General features: G+C 38.4%; 1 protein-coding gene across 1 annotated transcript in view; it reads right to left on the reverse strand.

Moving 5' to 3' along the window:
• Positions 1-17145, reverse strand: part of dusp5 (dual specificity phosphatase 5) — a 51886-nt gene that overhangs the window by 33830 nt on the left and 911 nt on the right. The window lies entirely within an intron of this gene.

Consider the following 17145-nt stretch of genomic DNA (forward strand, 5'->3'; position numbering starts at 1 on the left):
AACATCAAAAGGAAAAAGTATTCTCCTTCTACTGAAACAGAAATCAGGATGAATTAAGACTTTCAAAAGGGGCACAGGCAGGGGAACTTGAAGATTTATGGGGGGCAAAGACGAGTAAAACAGAGACATGCTATAGTGGAAAACAAGTATCAGAAAGACGGCATATTGCCGAACCCAGTAAGCCAGTGACATATGCAGTGCCCTGCATGACTCACTCTGGGTGCGAAGCAAGGAATGGGGGCTGACTGAGCCAGCACTGCTGCAGGCCCACTGTCTGTGACAGAAGCCGATTTCTCTGCTGAAATTCTGCGGAGGCAGCTGGTCCAGACAAGCCCTGACACACATTCGAAGTAGGACGATGGTCCACAGAACATTCACTTGTCACCCTTCCCACAACCGCCTGCATCCGAACACATCCTGACCTATTTTCAACAAGGACAGTAATTAATGGAAATTCATGTTATAGCCTGGGCTGAAAGAAAACAGCTATGAATGAGAATGGACATTTTTTAGAATTTAGTCATATTAACAGGTTAGACTCCTACTCCCCTGTGACCCTGTACTGGATAAAACAGTTAGAAAATGGATGAATGGATGAGTTATCTGGTTGTTGGAACTAAGCTGCCGAACTGAAAGTGTTACTCCCATGAGATGAAGCAGGAGGTTATGCAAATTTTCAAAATGTTGCAACAGTCCTTAGAAAGTGTAAAATAAAGGTAAACAGAACAAACAAACATTGTTGTGGAAGCATTTTTCATCTAGATTGGGCCATTTTCATTGGTTTATTAATAATAAATAAAGCTTTCGTAATCAGACACCCGTTTCAATTTTTATAAACCAGATTTTATGTAAACTAACCAATAACTATATTTCCATGCAAATTTTGATAAAAATATTCATAATACACTGTCTCTGTGTATTCAAGATGCAGCACAATTTGTTGCTTGAAACATTTTAGAATAAAAGAATACAGTAGCAGGTAAAATAACTTTTTGCTATTAATAAAAATATAAATATCAATAAAAAAAGCTTAGCGCAAAACCCTACACTATACCTCATCCAACGTTCTGACATTTAGATTCAACTGCATAAGAAAGTAAATAGCAAAACTGAGTCATTTAAGTTATTGCAAGATTAAATGAGTAACGTCTTTGAAAAGCAGATGAAAAAATATTAAAAACAACCCACGTTGAGGTCTCGTTAAGCAGAGAGAGAAAAAAGTTATATAAAATATTATACTGCGACAATGCTATGTATAATTTATCATAAAAATGGTCAGTAGCATGTGCATTTAAATCTCTGTTTAGGTTGTGGATAGTCAAAAAGGGTGTATGAGGACAATGAAGGTGTCACTGTGATGATATCAAAATATAACCCAGAATCCAAAGTACAACTATTGGAGACAATTCTTTATATGTGCAAAATGTGTGAGAATCTTAAAATTTGTCTCAGAACAGGAACTAGTTCTGGTGAGCTTATTATAATTACTATTTTTGTAACAGCTGTAGAATCCCAGTGTATTGTAAAAAAAAAACGTTTTGCTTCCCCAATTTTGAATTATGATGGAAAACTAAATGTAATACTTCTTGACAACAAGTACTGGACCATCTATGCATTTCCAAAGCATATGGCTAAATTCCATGGGGAAACTTACATCTCATGAATAAATGAGTAAATGTAAAGTTGGGCAATGAAGTGTCAGGAAATTAATTTGATATAAATAAATGTGGTTAAAAATGGTCTTCGTGTGTGTGTGGGAGATGTGGGGGAAGTTTTTTTTTATCTCCAAAGAAAAACGTTGGTGATGTGGTTAAACCGTTTGAATGAACTATGATGCTACTTCCCCTACGACCAAAAAAACTATTTTCTCTGTAGGTTTCACTGCGAAACAAACGCATTTATTTTCACTTCTTTTGAAAGAAAAAGAAAATGGTTCTATTTGTTTTCTGTTCCCTTTGTTTAATCTAGTATGTACTGCGTTGCGTTTTTCGGACACGAAAAAAATAGCTCAGTGAAATTTGTATTGTCATAAAAATAACTTCAGGATTATAAGGACATTTACTATAGAACTACTTGCAATTCCTACGGACAGTGGAGAAACGACCCTTTACAAAAGGCTCCGAGGCTCCCCTCTACCGCCTCCTCTCTCCCTTAACACCAACTGGTATTATCATTGTTCTCTGTGTCTGCTATGATAAAGTTGTAATTTCCGGGGCTTGACATTATCGTGAATCATAGCGTTTCAAGACAGTCACCCTCGAAATTATTATCACCTACCACTGGTAGGAAGCTAGTGATGCTGACCTCATCAGGCTCGTTCCGTGCTGAAACTGCCTGAGGAAGTGGGTGTGGACAGCTTTCAGTCTTCTGATCTGGGCTCGTATCATGTGCGCCAGATGATCGTGTATTATATAAAAATACACACACGGGAGTGCATGCGTTTCAAAGCGGTTATTTTATATACGGTAAATATTTTCTGAAGTGGGGGTCAAGAAGAGCTACTTCCTCGTAGTGACCCCTGGGCAACGTCTCTGACGGCAAAAAGCTCTTCAAATCGAATTTACCATGCAATGCTTCTGCATGTTAAGCTCATACGAATAAATAATAATTTTCTAAACTACAAAGTTCGATCCTTTTCTTCCTTCCATCAGAAGATATGTTTATTCACGGCAGGCTCTGGCTAGTTGCAGCGTTTATCTCGGAGTTACAGGGCAAAGCGAGATTACATACCCGGCCGCAACCCCAGTCTCTGTCAGGGCTCGCACTCGGCGAGAATTAGAGACAACCAATTAACCTAACTCGCATAGGTTAAGATACTGTGTGTTTAAAATGTAGCGCACTGGAATATACCCCCTCCCTTATAAATCGAATATATTATTATTAAATTGGCGTGTCTAAATTGTCCCATTTCTGTACAGTACGTGCGCCCTATGATGGACGGGATGCAGTACCCGTGCCTACTCGCTGTAAGGAAAAGGCAGCTTTTGGAAAGAAATGATAGAGAAATATTTCAGAGACGTTTGAAGTTAATGGAATGATAATCTAAACAAAAAAATCACACTGATACACAAAATGGCTCAATTTTCCCATGGCAATAACATCGTGCATCAGTATGAAAATGCAACATCACATTTTGAAGGAAAGCAGAATGCGCTGCGCACGATGAACAAATAACAGTAACGCAGCAAGATCCATTTCTTGCAATATTATCACTCGGGGTGTTTTGTGTTTAACTCGAGTTTATTGACTACCATGAGATCGACGCAAGCTGTAAAATAAGGTGGAGCGTAATGTTTATTTAACGGAATCTCATGATCTCATTTATTGAAATAAAATTGACTCAGTACTGTTGGCATAATTAAAGGCAGCCAGTCAGGGAGGGAGGTTGCTCATAGGATGAGATTTGCTTTGCTTAAATATCAATAGACTCGTCCAGAGAAACCAAGAAGGCCTGTGTTCAAGATTGTTATCCTCTGTGGACATGGCCTAAGTTTCTCAGACCAACAAAGAATGTTTCCTCCAGTGACAAGCTGTGGTCCAGCATCTACAATAGTCCCGAATCGAAAGGAATTACCACTTTCATTTTCAAACTATTATACCTAGTTATACTTGCCGAAGGTTGTTAGGGATATTCCTGTAATCATTGCATTAAGGAAAAACTGCTGGGCGGAAGTTCAGATGGCAATTTGATCACATGTGCTACATGATCCCACATTAAGAACCATCCATAGAGGATTTAAATCCATACCATTTTCCTTACCATAATGTGTACTTGTACCCTTGCATTGTTGAAGGATAAAACACAAAATAGAAAACACAGTTTTCACCACGTATCAGTACAGGATGACACACATTGAGGAGAATATAAATCACATGATAGTAAAGATCAAAACTACAACTGAGGAATTCAAACTTCTATTGTACACTACTTTATGGCAGCTTAATAAGTTTTTCTGCTCTTTTATATTTTATGATCAATCAGTAAGGTGGCACAATCATTTTACAAAATACGAAACACTACAAAGGAGTACCAGAACCAAAAGCATTTGTTTAGTGTTTAATGCCTCATTATGAATAGTACAGAGCCCAACAGAAGAGCTAGCCCTTTCCTTTTGTCCCCTTAAAGCCATGAAATGTTGAGCCATATGATTTGAAAATATACACACTGAAAACAGTTATGCTGGTGTTTATTTTCTATAATGAGAAACAACTTCTGGATTATACTGGTTGCTATTGTGTTCTGATAAACAGGCTTTAGACCCACCTTTGCCAAACAGACAGTGTGTACCTTTCTGTGCGACTCACAGTGGAAACGTGATCTGCACCTTCAGCATAAGCAAAGGAAAGCATGCCCCCTCCTCTATTCATCAGCAGGAAGTCAGCTTTCAAACACACAGGCCTCTGTGAATCCAGGGACAATGCTGCACTCACTGGGTGTACTGCTTCCTTGTGGACTTTCCTGTCCTTGACTTGATGAGCGATACCCGGAGGTCTTTGTACTTCCTAGAGAACAGGAAATAGCTGCTGGAGCAGCTTTCTCCCACGGCTGTACAGGCTTCACAATACAAGAAAAGAGGGTGGCCTGTTGGGTCCACCTCATGTCATTCAGGCCTGAAATCAAAGCCTTTAGTCAGGGAAGAGGTCTTGGTGTGACGCCGTGACATGTAACTTCACTTGGTGGACTGCCAAAGGTCCTGTCTGCCGCCGCAAACCCAAATATTCTCCGATACATTATAATCCACATTATTGTAGCAGCTTCCTGTAATGGAGTGGTGGCCCAACCAGGGTGTATCCTGTCTTCCGCCTGTTGCTTACTGGGATAGTTGCTCCGGCTAAACCACTTGGATAAAGTGGTTAGAAAACGGATGGATATACTGTAGAAGTTTAAGAATATATTTTTTAAAAAATTAAAAAACAAAAAACGTCTGTTTCAATCTTCACAGTTGTTTGTGGGTGTTCTTTTAAAGCCAGGAAAATTTCAAAATGAGTACCACTATGATCATTCAAGTTTTCCCCAAGTGAAGTGAAGCATTCAATTTACACAATTACCAAATGTGAAGCTATTAACCAGGGCAGAGGCCATTTGTAAAGTCCTTATATTTTATCTTTCAACAAAGTAACAATGGAACAATTTTCAAAAAAGTTTAATGCACCATTTGTAATAAGAAGGCATTGTTTGTGATGAAAGAGGACTAATACATTTATCACTGAATTCATTCATATTCTGTGCAGATGTGTCAGCAATTATTGTGAACTGGATGTTAGTTTCATTCAGGAAACTTTGTAATTTTCTGTAAAAGGGAAATTCAGGCTGAGAGGCTAACTCCTGATTTATTTTCAGTTTTTCTTGGTGCTGTGGGCACCTGAGCTGTGGGCGAGACTGAAACCACTTTGCTGATACAATCTTTTGGATATGTGCCCACATGTGTCAAGGCGTGGAAGTAGGGGTGTGACAGGGGTGGGAGGGAGTGCGGAGGAAGCAGAGCATATGAAAGGGAAGCTGACAGTGTACGAAACACTGAAAAAAAAATGGCAGAGGATCTCTCTAGGAGGGAAATGGAAAATCTTGAAGCTCTCCGTTTCCCCCACTGGAAGTGTCATTTTGACAAAGGCAGCCACTTCCTTGGGCCTTCCCGTGTCTGATTAGTTAGCTGATACATGTGAGCCCTTTTCGTCTTACACGGTGATGACTGATACAAAATTACGCCAGTGAAAGTTGGCATCAGTGTGATTTCTTTACTGATGGAAGCCCCCACCCTCCACCCCCCCATCTCCATTTCTTCCAAGTGAAGCATATTTGCTTTAGAAGGCAGGAGACAAGTTTTCTCTTGTCACTAATTCGCAGCCTTTTGAGGGTTTTGGGATTTAAGGCAACAGCATGTTAGTGGATTTGGAAGATATGAGTAAATGCCCTCTGGTCCTGGTAAGCAGAAGAGAGTGAAATGTAAAAAAAAAAGTAACTTAATATAACAAAATAATTAATTTACAGGAAATACGTGTACCAAAACCTAAATATATACTGTAAAACTGAAGTTTTCTATGTATCCAGGCTTAAATGATAAGCTTGTATTATTGCATAGTTTACAGAAAAAAAAACAGTCTACAGCTCACACTAGAGGATTAGAAGTAGGATTATTGGATCCATATTCTGTTATCAGATAGACAAATCACAGAATATATCCCCTATGTATATTTTTGTTATGAAAATATTTCCAGACTTAGTAAGAAAGCATTTAAGGAGCAAAGACTGGGTGAGAGCTTGACAGATCAGATGTTCTCAACCCACAGGCAAAGGACCTCCATGGACTTCACTGAAAACTTGTCTCTTGTCAAGGACGTCACTAGGACAGGAAAAAGAAACCCGGCCTTTAACACTGAGCTTCAGCACTCACCCTGCCAGTGAATAATCTATACTTCAGAAATTAGCAAAGCCCGGTTGTCAGCATTCTCTTCGTTTGACATTTCGTCTGCTCGCCCAAAAGCCACATCAAGGCCTTAATTTCATAGAGTGTATTAAGGCTGAACAGGATTCACCGGGTTAGAAGTTCTTTAAACCCACAAATCTGTTTCTGAAGATGGCTGTAATTGAACTTCAGGGAATCTCTGCTGTTAATGCTAATGAAACATTCCTGCACACGTGTCTGGGAACCAAGCAGACTTCCGTACTAAAGGATCTGTGTAAATAACAGATCTAGAGATGTATTTTTGTACAAGCTGCAAGGTACGCATAACTGGGTCCCTCGGCAGTTTGTTAAACTCTTTCTTTTAAAGAGGCTGCTCATTCATTGCCTTTGGTTCTGGCCTATGTTCTGAAAAAGCATCTATGTATTCCAATTCACAGCTGTACTCTCATAGAAAAATCACTTTTTCGGTTATGCTAATGTATGTGGTTTCATTATTTTAAATCTGGAAGAATTTGCTTTCTATGCTTTTTGCACAGTCACAAATGATAAAAATCTAAAAACTGAATGACAAATTTCAACTGGAAATATGAAATTAGAATATGACCTATGCCTTCATGATTCTGTTCCTATTCTTACTTTGTTGCATGAAAGGAGTGGATGTATGACCTGTCTATATGTCATCTGGAATGCAAGTGTCCACATACTACAACAAGCACTTGCCTGGAATCCATGTTAACCAGTGCTCCTTGTCTGTGCGTGTTCTCGTCTGTTTGCTTCAGAGCCCCAGGTGCCAAAAAATCTAGAAAAACCAAATGTTCTGCACTACGAGTGACTCAGGCCTGACTGGTTTTCCCAGCAGGGCTGTAGTCTTCAAACTGGGATGCTGTTGCTGCTGCTGCTGCACACCTTCAGCTACAGTACCTGAATGGACCCAGGGGCCAGGTAACTACTCGACATAAAATTAAATAAAAAACTTTGTGCCATTCTGATGAGGGAAGCTATTCTCAGCTCCTATTTGCACACCTCATACAGCAAAATGAGTTCAAAACAAAGCCCACACAGAGCTCAGCATTACTGTTCACTGAATCACACTCTTCTGCTGTGGTATGTTTCCACAATATCGAAGTGTGTCACTGATTACAATTTCTCAGTCAATGAAGAACTGCATGCAACTTCAGAGAGTTTCTGATGATGCACGACACCCCATCTTGATGCCTCTTTGCACTAAAGGACATTCGTCTTACCATCCAACATATTACAGCGCTTAACTCTTCTAGGCCCCAGACCTAAACACTGAATTTAAAAAAACTTTTTGTCATAAATTATGAACACAAAAAGCAAAACCAATTGCCAATTGATTTTATTGGTAGCTCTGCACATTCCATTTTTTTTAAAAAAAAAGTTTCCTGGTGTACAGGATTTCTGTCTCCTGGAAAAAGTCTTTTTATATATCTTGTTGGTTCCTGTTAAAAGTCAGCCTTTCCTATTAGATTTTAGGCCCTGCTAGAACTTTGGTTAAGGAACAAGACAAAAGCTAATGTGAACACGGCATTTGTTTCTATGTCATAAAGTCCATAAAATGTGAATGTGCTATTCAATGTGACAAAAATGAAGTTAATGTCTTGTTAATAGTAATGATGGGTGTTTTTGTCACTCTTTTGGGCCTACTGTAGGTTTCCACAGCAGAATAGACAAATAACCCAGCTTTAACAAAATAAACAATACAGCTACAGTACAGCCAACAGTAGAATAGCAGATACTTTAAAAAGTCTTATTTTCTTCTCACCTCAAAGACACAGCTTTTCTCAATTTTACTGATCTACAATATGCTGGTCCTATACTAGTACATGAATTTTAGTTGTACTGCTTTTTTGTGGATTTCCAATGAACTTTTGTAATGCATCTGAAACTTCACAAGCCCAATGAATGAACAACCCATTTTTATCCTAAGGGTCCCATTTGTCCCAAACTTCCGTACCTATTCCCCTCTGGAATGGACCAAAACTCCCACATGTGGAAACTAAGAAGTAGGAGAAACAAAGACCTCAGATTAATTTTACATGACACTGTACAGAATTTCTGAGAGCATATCTTGGGTAGAAACCCTGGCACAAAAGCACGAAAAAGTGCCTCAAAATCATCCAAATGATCTTGATGTTGGCTGATACTGCTCCATTAGTTATTTTACCTCACCATTTGCTGATTATAATGTAAAGCTTTTTCCACAGCAAAATAATAGGTCAGAGTTTAGCAGCAATACAAACCAACCTCCCCATATGCAATGTCTAAGAAATAGCACCAATGTCAGTCAGGGTCCACATTAGTTGATATACTCTTGTAGCACATTGCACATAGTGCCACTCATCCACAGCCCAGCAATGATTCATAATGACTGGTTATGAAAGGGCAGCTCTTACCCCTCTCCCTTCGGGGGAAAAAATCAGAATAAAACAAAGCCGACTTGAAATGGGACATTGTCAGCCCTGCTTACACCAAGACATCATGGCAGAAATCAGCCACTCTAAAGTGATTTGACACAACAGGAAATGACCCAAAGGACACATTTAGGAGGCCATTACATCAGCAAAGGATCTGGAGCTGGTGGATGTTAGAGGGAGAAGACCATTGTAAATTTATAATCCACAGAGGTTCCTAAGGTAAATTAATTTACAAAATCATAACTTTCTGAATCATCCAGTCTGCCAAGAAGCATTACTGGGAGACCCCAAGGATCTGCATGGTGGATAAGTGGTAGAAAGAAAGTGTATTATCCCGAAAAATGAAGTTACAATGAAACATTTGACTTTTAGACACTTCTAAGAGGAACTCCAATGCAAAGCACTTCACCTCTGAACTGTGCATCTAAGTACAGCCTGTTCTACGTATCTCTTTCAAGGTCAAAGTGAGATACAAGAAAAGATTCAGGCTGGAGGAGTGATGTGCTCTTCCTCTCCTGTTTCCCAGATGAGTGAAAAAAAATTCTAAGTAGAAATACAAAAGAAAAACAGTTCACTGTTGAGCCACACTGTTAGTTTTTAAAGTACTTCAAGTGCTTCCTCAAAACAAGGGCTTTCCAAGGTTCATTTGTCAAAGACTGATTGGTCAAGAGCCTAAAACTGAGCTGCAAGTTCTCCAGTGTAACAAGGTTCGTAATGCAAAATCTCATTGCTATGGGATTTGACAGCTGTTTTACATCACTGGTTTTCCTTGACTTTGCCAGGTGGAGCAGCTCATTGTGTGGATGAGTGCTAAAAATGTTGTGAACTTGTCTACATATTCAGAATCTGCTGTACTTGGATGTTAGATTTTGGTATAGTGGATTTAATGCTGGTTGATGTTGTGCAGATCTGGCATTCACTGGTGTCCCAAAGTCAGCACATCAAGTCCAGGGTCCAAACACAGGCAAGAGCATACAGAAAGTATGAATTTAATCAAAAAGAGGAAGAATGATCCACCTTATATAGTCTATCTCTCACCCCACTGCAGTGAGAAAAATACATTTGAAGAAATGCTTCAATTAATTGTGACTCCGAATAAACATACCCCACCCCCTCTACGGTGAGTATGTAAGAAAGGATTACACATTACATTGTAAACTCCTTCCCCCAACAAACGCTTATCAAAAACCATTTTATTTTACAAAAAGTGTTTAATATTACTTTTGTTCTTTGTTATAATACCCATTTTCAGAAAAAAAAATATCTGAGGAACTGTGGAAGAACAAGTATTGATTTCCAGCTTTGTTTTCAGCAATATTTAATCATGACAAAGAATGTGTTTCTCACACTAACACAAAGAAGAATTATTTGTTTTCATAAATGAACTATGAGAGTAGGGTATTTTATGTAACATTTTAAAAAGGGTACGCCATATCCTCTTGGTAAGTACCTACAATTCTCGCTCTTAATCAGACTTGCACGGCTTACACACAGTGGCCACAGCATGAATAATCCTACTCTTCCATATGGCAGTGACGCGTGGACAATAAGATCAAACAATCCAACCATTGTGTAAGAAATCTCTCACTAGAGCCTAAGATACAATGACTTACCTTTAATATTCTTCAAAATACTGAAATGTAACCTTACTTACTGCTCTTCCTGCAGGTGTCCCTTGTTATGTTCCCAATAAGCCCCACTGAACATGTGTGGGGTGTGCTGGGATAATGTGGTAGCTAAGGCTCAGACAACAGTGTGCAGACTGTACAAAAGCCATGAAAGATTCCCCATAAAACAGCATCCGCCACCTGGTGCAAAGAATATGTTGCAGATGTACAACTTGTATTTATTGTAATGGAGATCAGAAATTTCTAGCCTGTGACACATTAACAGCAGACATTGTTAATGAGAAAAGTAAAATAATCCATTACATTGATTAACATTACGACTTTTCAATACAATTGGCCATCTTTTCTGTAGCAGACTCACTGGCAACTGAGTACATTTATTTTGATGCTCATTTTATTTTTCTTCAAGACCACAAAATCAGATATAAAGTTCAAATTAGTTTGCACTGATCAACGCAGACGAACAAAGACACTGGCAGAGGTTCAATTCCACATCCTGTTAAATAGTCTCATTCTAATATTTACTGTATACTCAAACTGCTTTGACAGTGAACTAAGCAATTTTATAAGTGGCAGCAATATATTTTCCAATCCTATTCTACGCAGTAGGCCAAAAGAACTTAACACCTTCCATTAACTGGGGAGAATGTAGTTAGTAGAATACCACAGGAATCTGTATTAAGACCAATGCTCTTCTTAACTTAATGATGTAAATTCTGGTACAGTTCATAAATTAGTCACATTAGCAGACAATACCAAAAATAGAAGGATTTTTAAACTTTATCTGGATAAAATTCAAGACAGGGCAAACATCTGGCAGATGTTTAATATAGACAAATTCAGATTAGATGCAGCTAACAACACTATAGATACAAAATGGGAAATGCTGAGCTGAAAAAATATTTATTTCAAAAGACCTAGATGTTTGTTGACATTTATGTCTCCCAGACAACGTGAAGAACACCAGACAAGCAAGATGTTTGAGATACTGTTACAAAGCATGGAAATAAATTAAAGGAAGATAATGTTAAACTTTTTTCTTACGCTAGTAAGACCAAGAATAACAGTGTCTGAAACTCTGATCACTGGTGTGTGAATAACTCTGATATTCAAGAAATATACTGCTACACTGACTGGCTAAAAGAGCTGAAACTTTTTAATCGTGAGCACAGAAAACTATCGAATACCTGAATAAGTTCAAATTCCCAAAATATGGAAAAAGCCAACCCATTGGACATCTTTAATATCGGTCAAAAATGAACCAGAGGATACAAGTAGAGATATTAAAAACCAAGAACAGGAGGGTCTTTAAACAAAAGGATGTCGGAGTATTGGCATTGTTCAAGAAACAGCTGGTTGAGATTCTTGGATCAATTTTGCAACCTACAGCCAAATGGGCTATATAGACTATATAGGCTATATGTGCTCCTCTCATTTATAACCTTTATATTCTTTTTAAGACAAAAGTGATATTTACAGGGCAACGGTACCCAATTGTTCAAATAGCATTTGTGCAAGATGCGGCAGCAATAATCAGACCCTGGCAGATTTGAAAGGATTAAATGCATAAAATACCCTATTAGTCATCCAGTGTTCGTCATTGTCCCTATCCTGTTTCTCCGGGCTCTGAAGATATTTTAATTGTTGATGGAGCAGAGCTAATTTGGAGGCCCATACACAAGCAGGTGGAAACTATGTCCAACACACATGCTCCTAGAAAAATGAATTTATTCCCTTTATTTAAAGAATAGCTACTCCGTGTTTGACTGATTTCCCTAAAAATGGAAAAGGTACTTCACCAGTGCTGCCATCATAAGAGAGCCTGTTTTTGAATGTGTTTACAGATTTTACATCTTAACCATTTCGTATTTTCCATTTTAAGTTCAACAAAAAGGACAAAAATGATCCTTTCCACAGGCATTTGGAAATGTAGTGGAGAGGAGATACAGTACTGTGCTCTCCTCCCCACTGATAGCTGGTGTCTGGTGAGCATTCTGGGGCACTATGGCTGCCGTCGCCATAATTATTAATTATTATTTGTTCTTCATGTATGCCTAACAAAAATATGGGTCTTTAACACTTCAAAAATCTCTTTCAACCCATTTCCAGACCAGCTGGAGGGATTGCAATGGCTCTCCAGCTGTCAAATGAGTGGAAATGGTATAGAACCCACCAGTCAGCATTTTAGGGCTACAGCAATATCTGTGCTTCACTGTACTTGGACAGATCAGCATTTCCTCTAGTACTAAAGCAGAAACAACTAAAAAATGTCCAGAGATAAATAAACATGTTACACTCAGACCTCAGCTGCTACAATAGTACAGTACTACTATAAATGTATATAACACATTGTAGATGGTTATCCTTTCTATTTTAAAGAAAACTTTACTAACATTTCACGAAAAATAAAAAAAACAAGCAAACCCAAGAACCAAAAGGTGAAATAAGGAGGGAAAAATATTGTCGAAATAGAGTCGAGAGTATAGCTAGCACCTTTGTCTCTCAAATGTACATAAAGGTCATGGTTTTGCAGTCTTAATTAAATTTGATTTCAATTAAAAATGTTTTCAACTGGAAACAAATAAAGAAGTTATAATGGAATGCCATTTCCGTCTTATACAATGTTTCATTATTATCAGAACTGGCATTCAAGGCTAAACTTGCCTTTCCTAAGGAGAAGCCATATCCTGTCTTTGGCTTTACAGTAAATATGAATCACCGTGGTGCTTATCCATCACAAGCCGATGTGTGGCCAGTGACAGTGCATGAGGTGGAACCGCACACAGATGAGCACGTGGTGCGAGTTCAGACATGGCATGTCGGTGCCCTGTAAGGATTCACAAAGGATATCTGTATCATCACAGCCGTAACAAGATCTTAAACATTTTAGAGTCTTGGCCGCTCTAAAAAAACCAAGACCGATCTGTCCGATTACCACTCAATCAAATCATCAATATTTAACCAGTGCCATAATCCAGCCATCTCTGGGTTATAGAGATAATTTCACTATGATCAAACCTCACAATGAATACCATTTTCTAGTTAGGCATCTCATAACTAAATTCAAGATAAGGATCTGGAAGAGTCTTAGGAAAATCAAATTCACCTCCTACCCGTCAGATTCCTTTTTTGCCTGTATGTGCATTATAAAAAGCAAACAAACCGGATACTCCATTGTACAGAGTCCCTTTGTTGTAAATGCAGAATACTTTGGATGCACCATGCATTAAAAATCTTTAGACCTCCTTTCCATGAAATCGGAACACGTGATTGCTTCCCTGTTCAGTTCAAAAAGAAAGACCAAAATTATTTTTCTTTTCAAATCATAAAGCGTGCCATGTCAGCTAGGGACAGCCAGCTGTAAAAGCCAGATTGCTAAGATGCTGAAGATAAAATTTAATTCTACCTTGGCTATACATCATGCCAGAATTTGCAGCTGGGATGCAAGCCTGTGGAAAACTGCTTCTATTGTTAAGTTAAATCTGCAACAAATAGCAGAGGTCGGACTTTATCCCATATTAAGTGGGATATGAAAGAACATACATGCACAGGACGTACACCTATGGTACATGTACAGACTGCAAAAGCCCAGGAGCAGTTAATACAGCTGAACCTCTCCCACACTTCTAACAAAAACTACTAGACCACAATCACAGAAAATCCATCAAGTAGCCACTGAGAACCCTGCTAAGTGAACCCCCCGCATACTTTCCAAATGTGTTAAATAGTTTTAGTCTTGATATTAAAACTGTATCAGACCATTATAGGGTGTACTGCATCCAATTATAAACAAGAATTGGGTCATATTTAATCCACTAATCTTGTCCACTTTAATATGTCCTTTACCATTTTCTTCACATGCACTTTAGTTTTACCTAATAATATTCTGTGATAAATTGGAGGATGAGAGGATGATTAGAGTCTGTGTATTAGAGATCAAATAGAAATATTGCACTACAATTTCTTATGGAAGAAGCTACACCCTTTCAGAGAATGAAAGGCAATATTGCAAAGATGAAAGCACACCGAGCAACATGCATTCAAGCTACTCAACTCTGTTTTATATAGCCACAGGATTCTCAGTTACAGCCAACAGCCTCTTACATACTGAGATGCAGAAAGGAGAAGAGCTGGTGGCTTCATCATTAGTCACAGAAAGCCTTTTATTTTCTTATCACCTTTTTTTTTAAATGACGCAACAGGACTCCGTGTGTCCAGCTTGCGTTGTTCCTCTCTACAGCACTGACGCTCTTAACACTTAAAAAAAAAGACACTCTTCTTCACAGTAGATGCTGGAAGAATGAAGTCTGCATCCTGCTATAAGCATTTTTTGTAAAAACAAAATAAATCATCTTGCATTTGGTCAAAACCTTCATTTACAATTGTTCGTTAATCTACTTGCTTTGCAGTCTGAGGTCAAATCCTTAGGTTTTAGATCTCTTGCATTTCCTGTCTGAAAACATGTTAGTATAATGGATTAGTGGAAGGCTATTATTTACTTAAACCACTTCATTTTAAGTAAATATAAGTTAAGTAACCTCTTTGTAGTGGGAGAGATGTTCTCCTTTCTTCCAGTTATGCCACAGACAGTCTTTAACTGTGTATTAAGTGGCAGCCTAGTGTTACTCTACTGGGATTCACACCCCCTCACACTACAAACTTGCACTCTTACAAATGGATAGTCCCTGGCCTGGGTAATTTCCAGGCAGTTCTAGGAAATCCCTACTCTGTTATTAGAATATCCATCTAGCCTTTTAGCAGAAGGAAGTACAGGACATGAGCCAAAGTCCTTTGGAGTAGGCCACGCCTCCACCAACACAGTCTCAGTTCCCACATAGAGGAAGAAACAGATACTGATAGTATACACTAACATCTCTACAGTACTTAGTCTGAGCCAATTAAAGTCAGCTCGCATAAGCCTTCTAAAATACTTTGACTTGAAGACTGCAAACTATTTACATATTTCTATAGTTATCATTCTTAGTTTGGATCTTGTGTGGGTTTGAGACAGGTTTGACAAAGTAATACACACAACACAGAAGCAAAAAACAAAGCTCAGACCAGTCACAAACATGTTATGCCTGGCACATTCTCCACTCTTCTGAGGTGTGTAAACAGTTTTGAAGGGCTGTGGCCAGATCTGAAAAGCAATCTGAACAGCTACTGTATACTGTATTCAGCAATGAGATTGGCTCATGAGAAAATGCCTAGATCTGCAAATTGAGTCCAGGGAAGCTAGCATTTCAGCCATAATGGTAACTTTTAACAGCCAGAAAGGTTTCCAAGTTACAGATTGTTCAAGGGTACTGTATTATAATATTTGCTCCCTTTTGTGATATGGACATTCATTTCCCCAGGTAAAAATTAATGACACTACCTTTTAAGATATAATCTCAGAATTGCACCGTATCATCTCCAATTGTGTATGACAAGAAATATTTTTTCCCTGAAATTGTGCAAAGTCAAATCTTATAGAATGATGGTATGAGAAGAGTTTTACAAGTAGCATAAAACACTATCAATGAATCACAATTAACAGAATTTGGAGATACAAAGTATTTTTGTAACCACACCTACCTAAGCAGTTCTGCCCACTTTGATTTCTTTGTGTTGGAATTGAAATTGTTTGTTAATCCCCACAGTACAAGGAAGCATTTTGAAAAGTTTTTTTGTGTGTTTGGGGGGGGTAAATCACACTAACTACACCTCTGCAGCGTTCCAGCTTTTAATTAATCATTTTTCCTTCAGAAAGCAAAAAAAAAGTTAAATATTGTATTGCACTCAAGATGATTTAATTGGTTTCTTGCTGGGCTTAATAGCTAGGCCTGGTAGGTTTTTGATAATCCTTCGATATCCAAGAGAATGAGTCACTGAACAAAAACAGTCAGAAGAGCCACAAAACAGGCTTTGCATACATTGTTTTAAATAATAACACAATCACACCAAAGAGCAAAAATTAATATCCACAGCTCTACAATGACAGCTTAAGTATAGAAATGTGAACTGGAAAGAGTACGTCATAGTGGTGTAAAGCAATGTAAAATTAAAGTTCTATTGCAGTTTCTATGTTGATCTTGACTGGGGATATTGTTGAGAGGTGGAAGAAAAGCTTTGAGGATCTCTGGAATTCAGTAGACATGCCCTCCATTCAGGAAACAGTGCTGGAAGCCTCTGGTGGGAGTGGGGCCATTTCTGTAGCTGAGGTCACCGTGATGATTAAACAGATCCGTAGTGATGGGTTGCAAGAATGGATAAGATCCAGCTGGAAATGCCGAAGGCGCTGGATATTGTTGGGTCATCATGGTTATATGTGGGCGGCTCTCACTTTTGCCTTTTCATATTGTTGATGCAGACTTAAGAGGGTTGAAAGCGGGCATAAACTTTAGAGGTTTCTGAGGCAGCAAAACAGAAATAAAGGGAGTATATATTTTTCCCCAAAATAAAGACTCAAAGTTTAAGTTATATTTAGGTAAAAGACGGGGGGAAACACAGCCGCATTATTTTCCACTCTCTAAGCTATTTACCAGTTTGATAATATCAAGTTTTCTTTTAAGGTGCTAAGCACACGTGTAGGATGCGAGGTATAACAAATAGTATTCAATAAGCAGAACAGTGCAGAAAGAGACATTTCTTAAGGCTTTTTAGTTTCATGTAATAATTACCAATGCAACAGCT

This window comes from Lepisosteus oculatus, chromosome 4 (genome assembly GCF_040954835.1).
Source record: "Lepisosteus oculatus isolate fLepOcu1 chromosome 4, fLepOcu1.hap2, whole genome shotgun sequence".
In the NCBI taxonomy this organism is placed as follows: domain Eukaryota; kingdom Metazoa; phylum Chordata; class Actinopteri; order Semionotiformes; family Lepisosteidae; genus Lepisosteus; species Lepisosteus oculatus.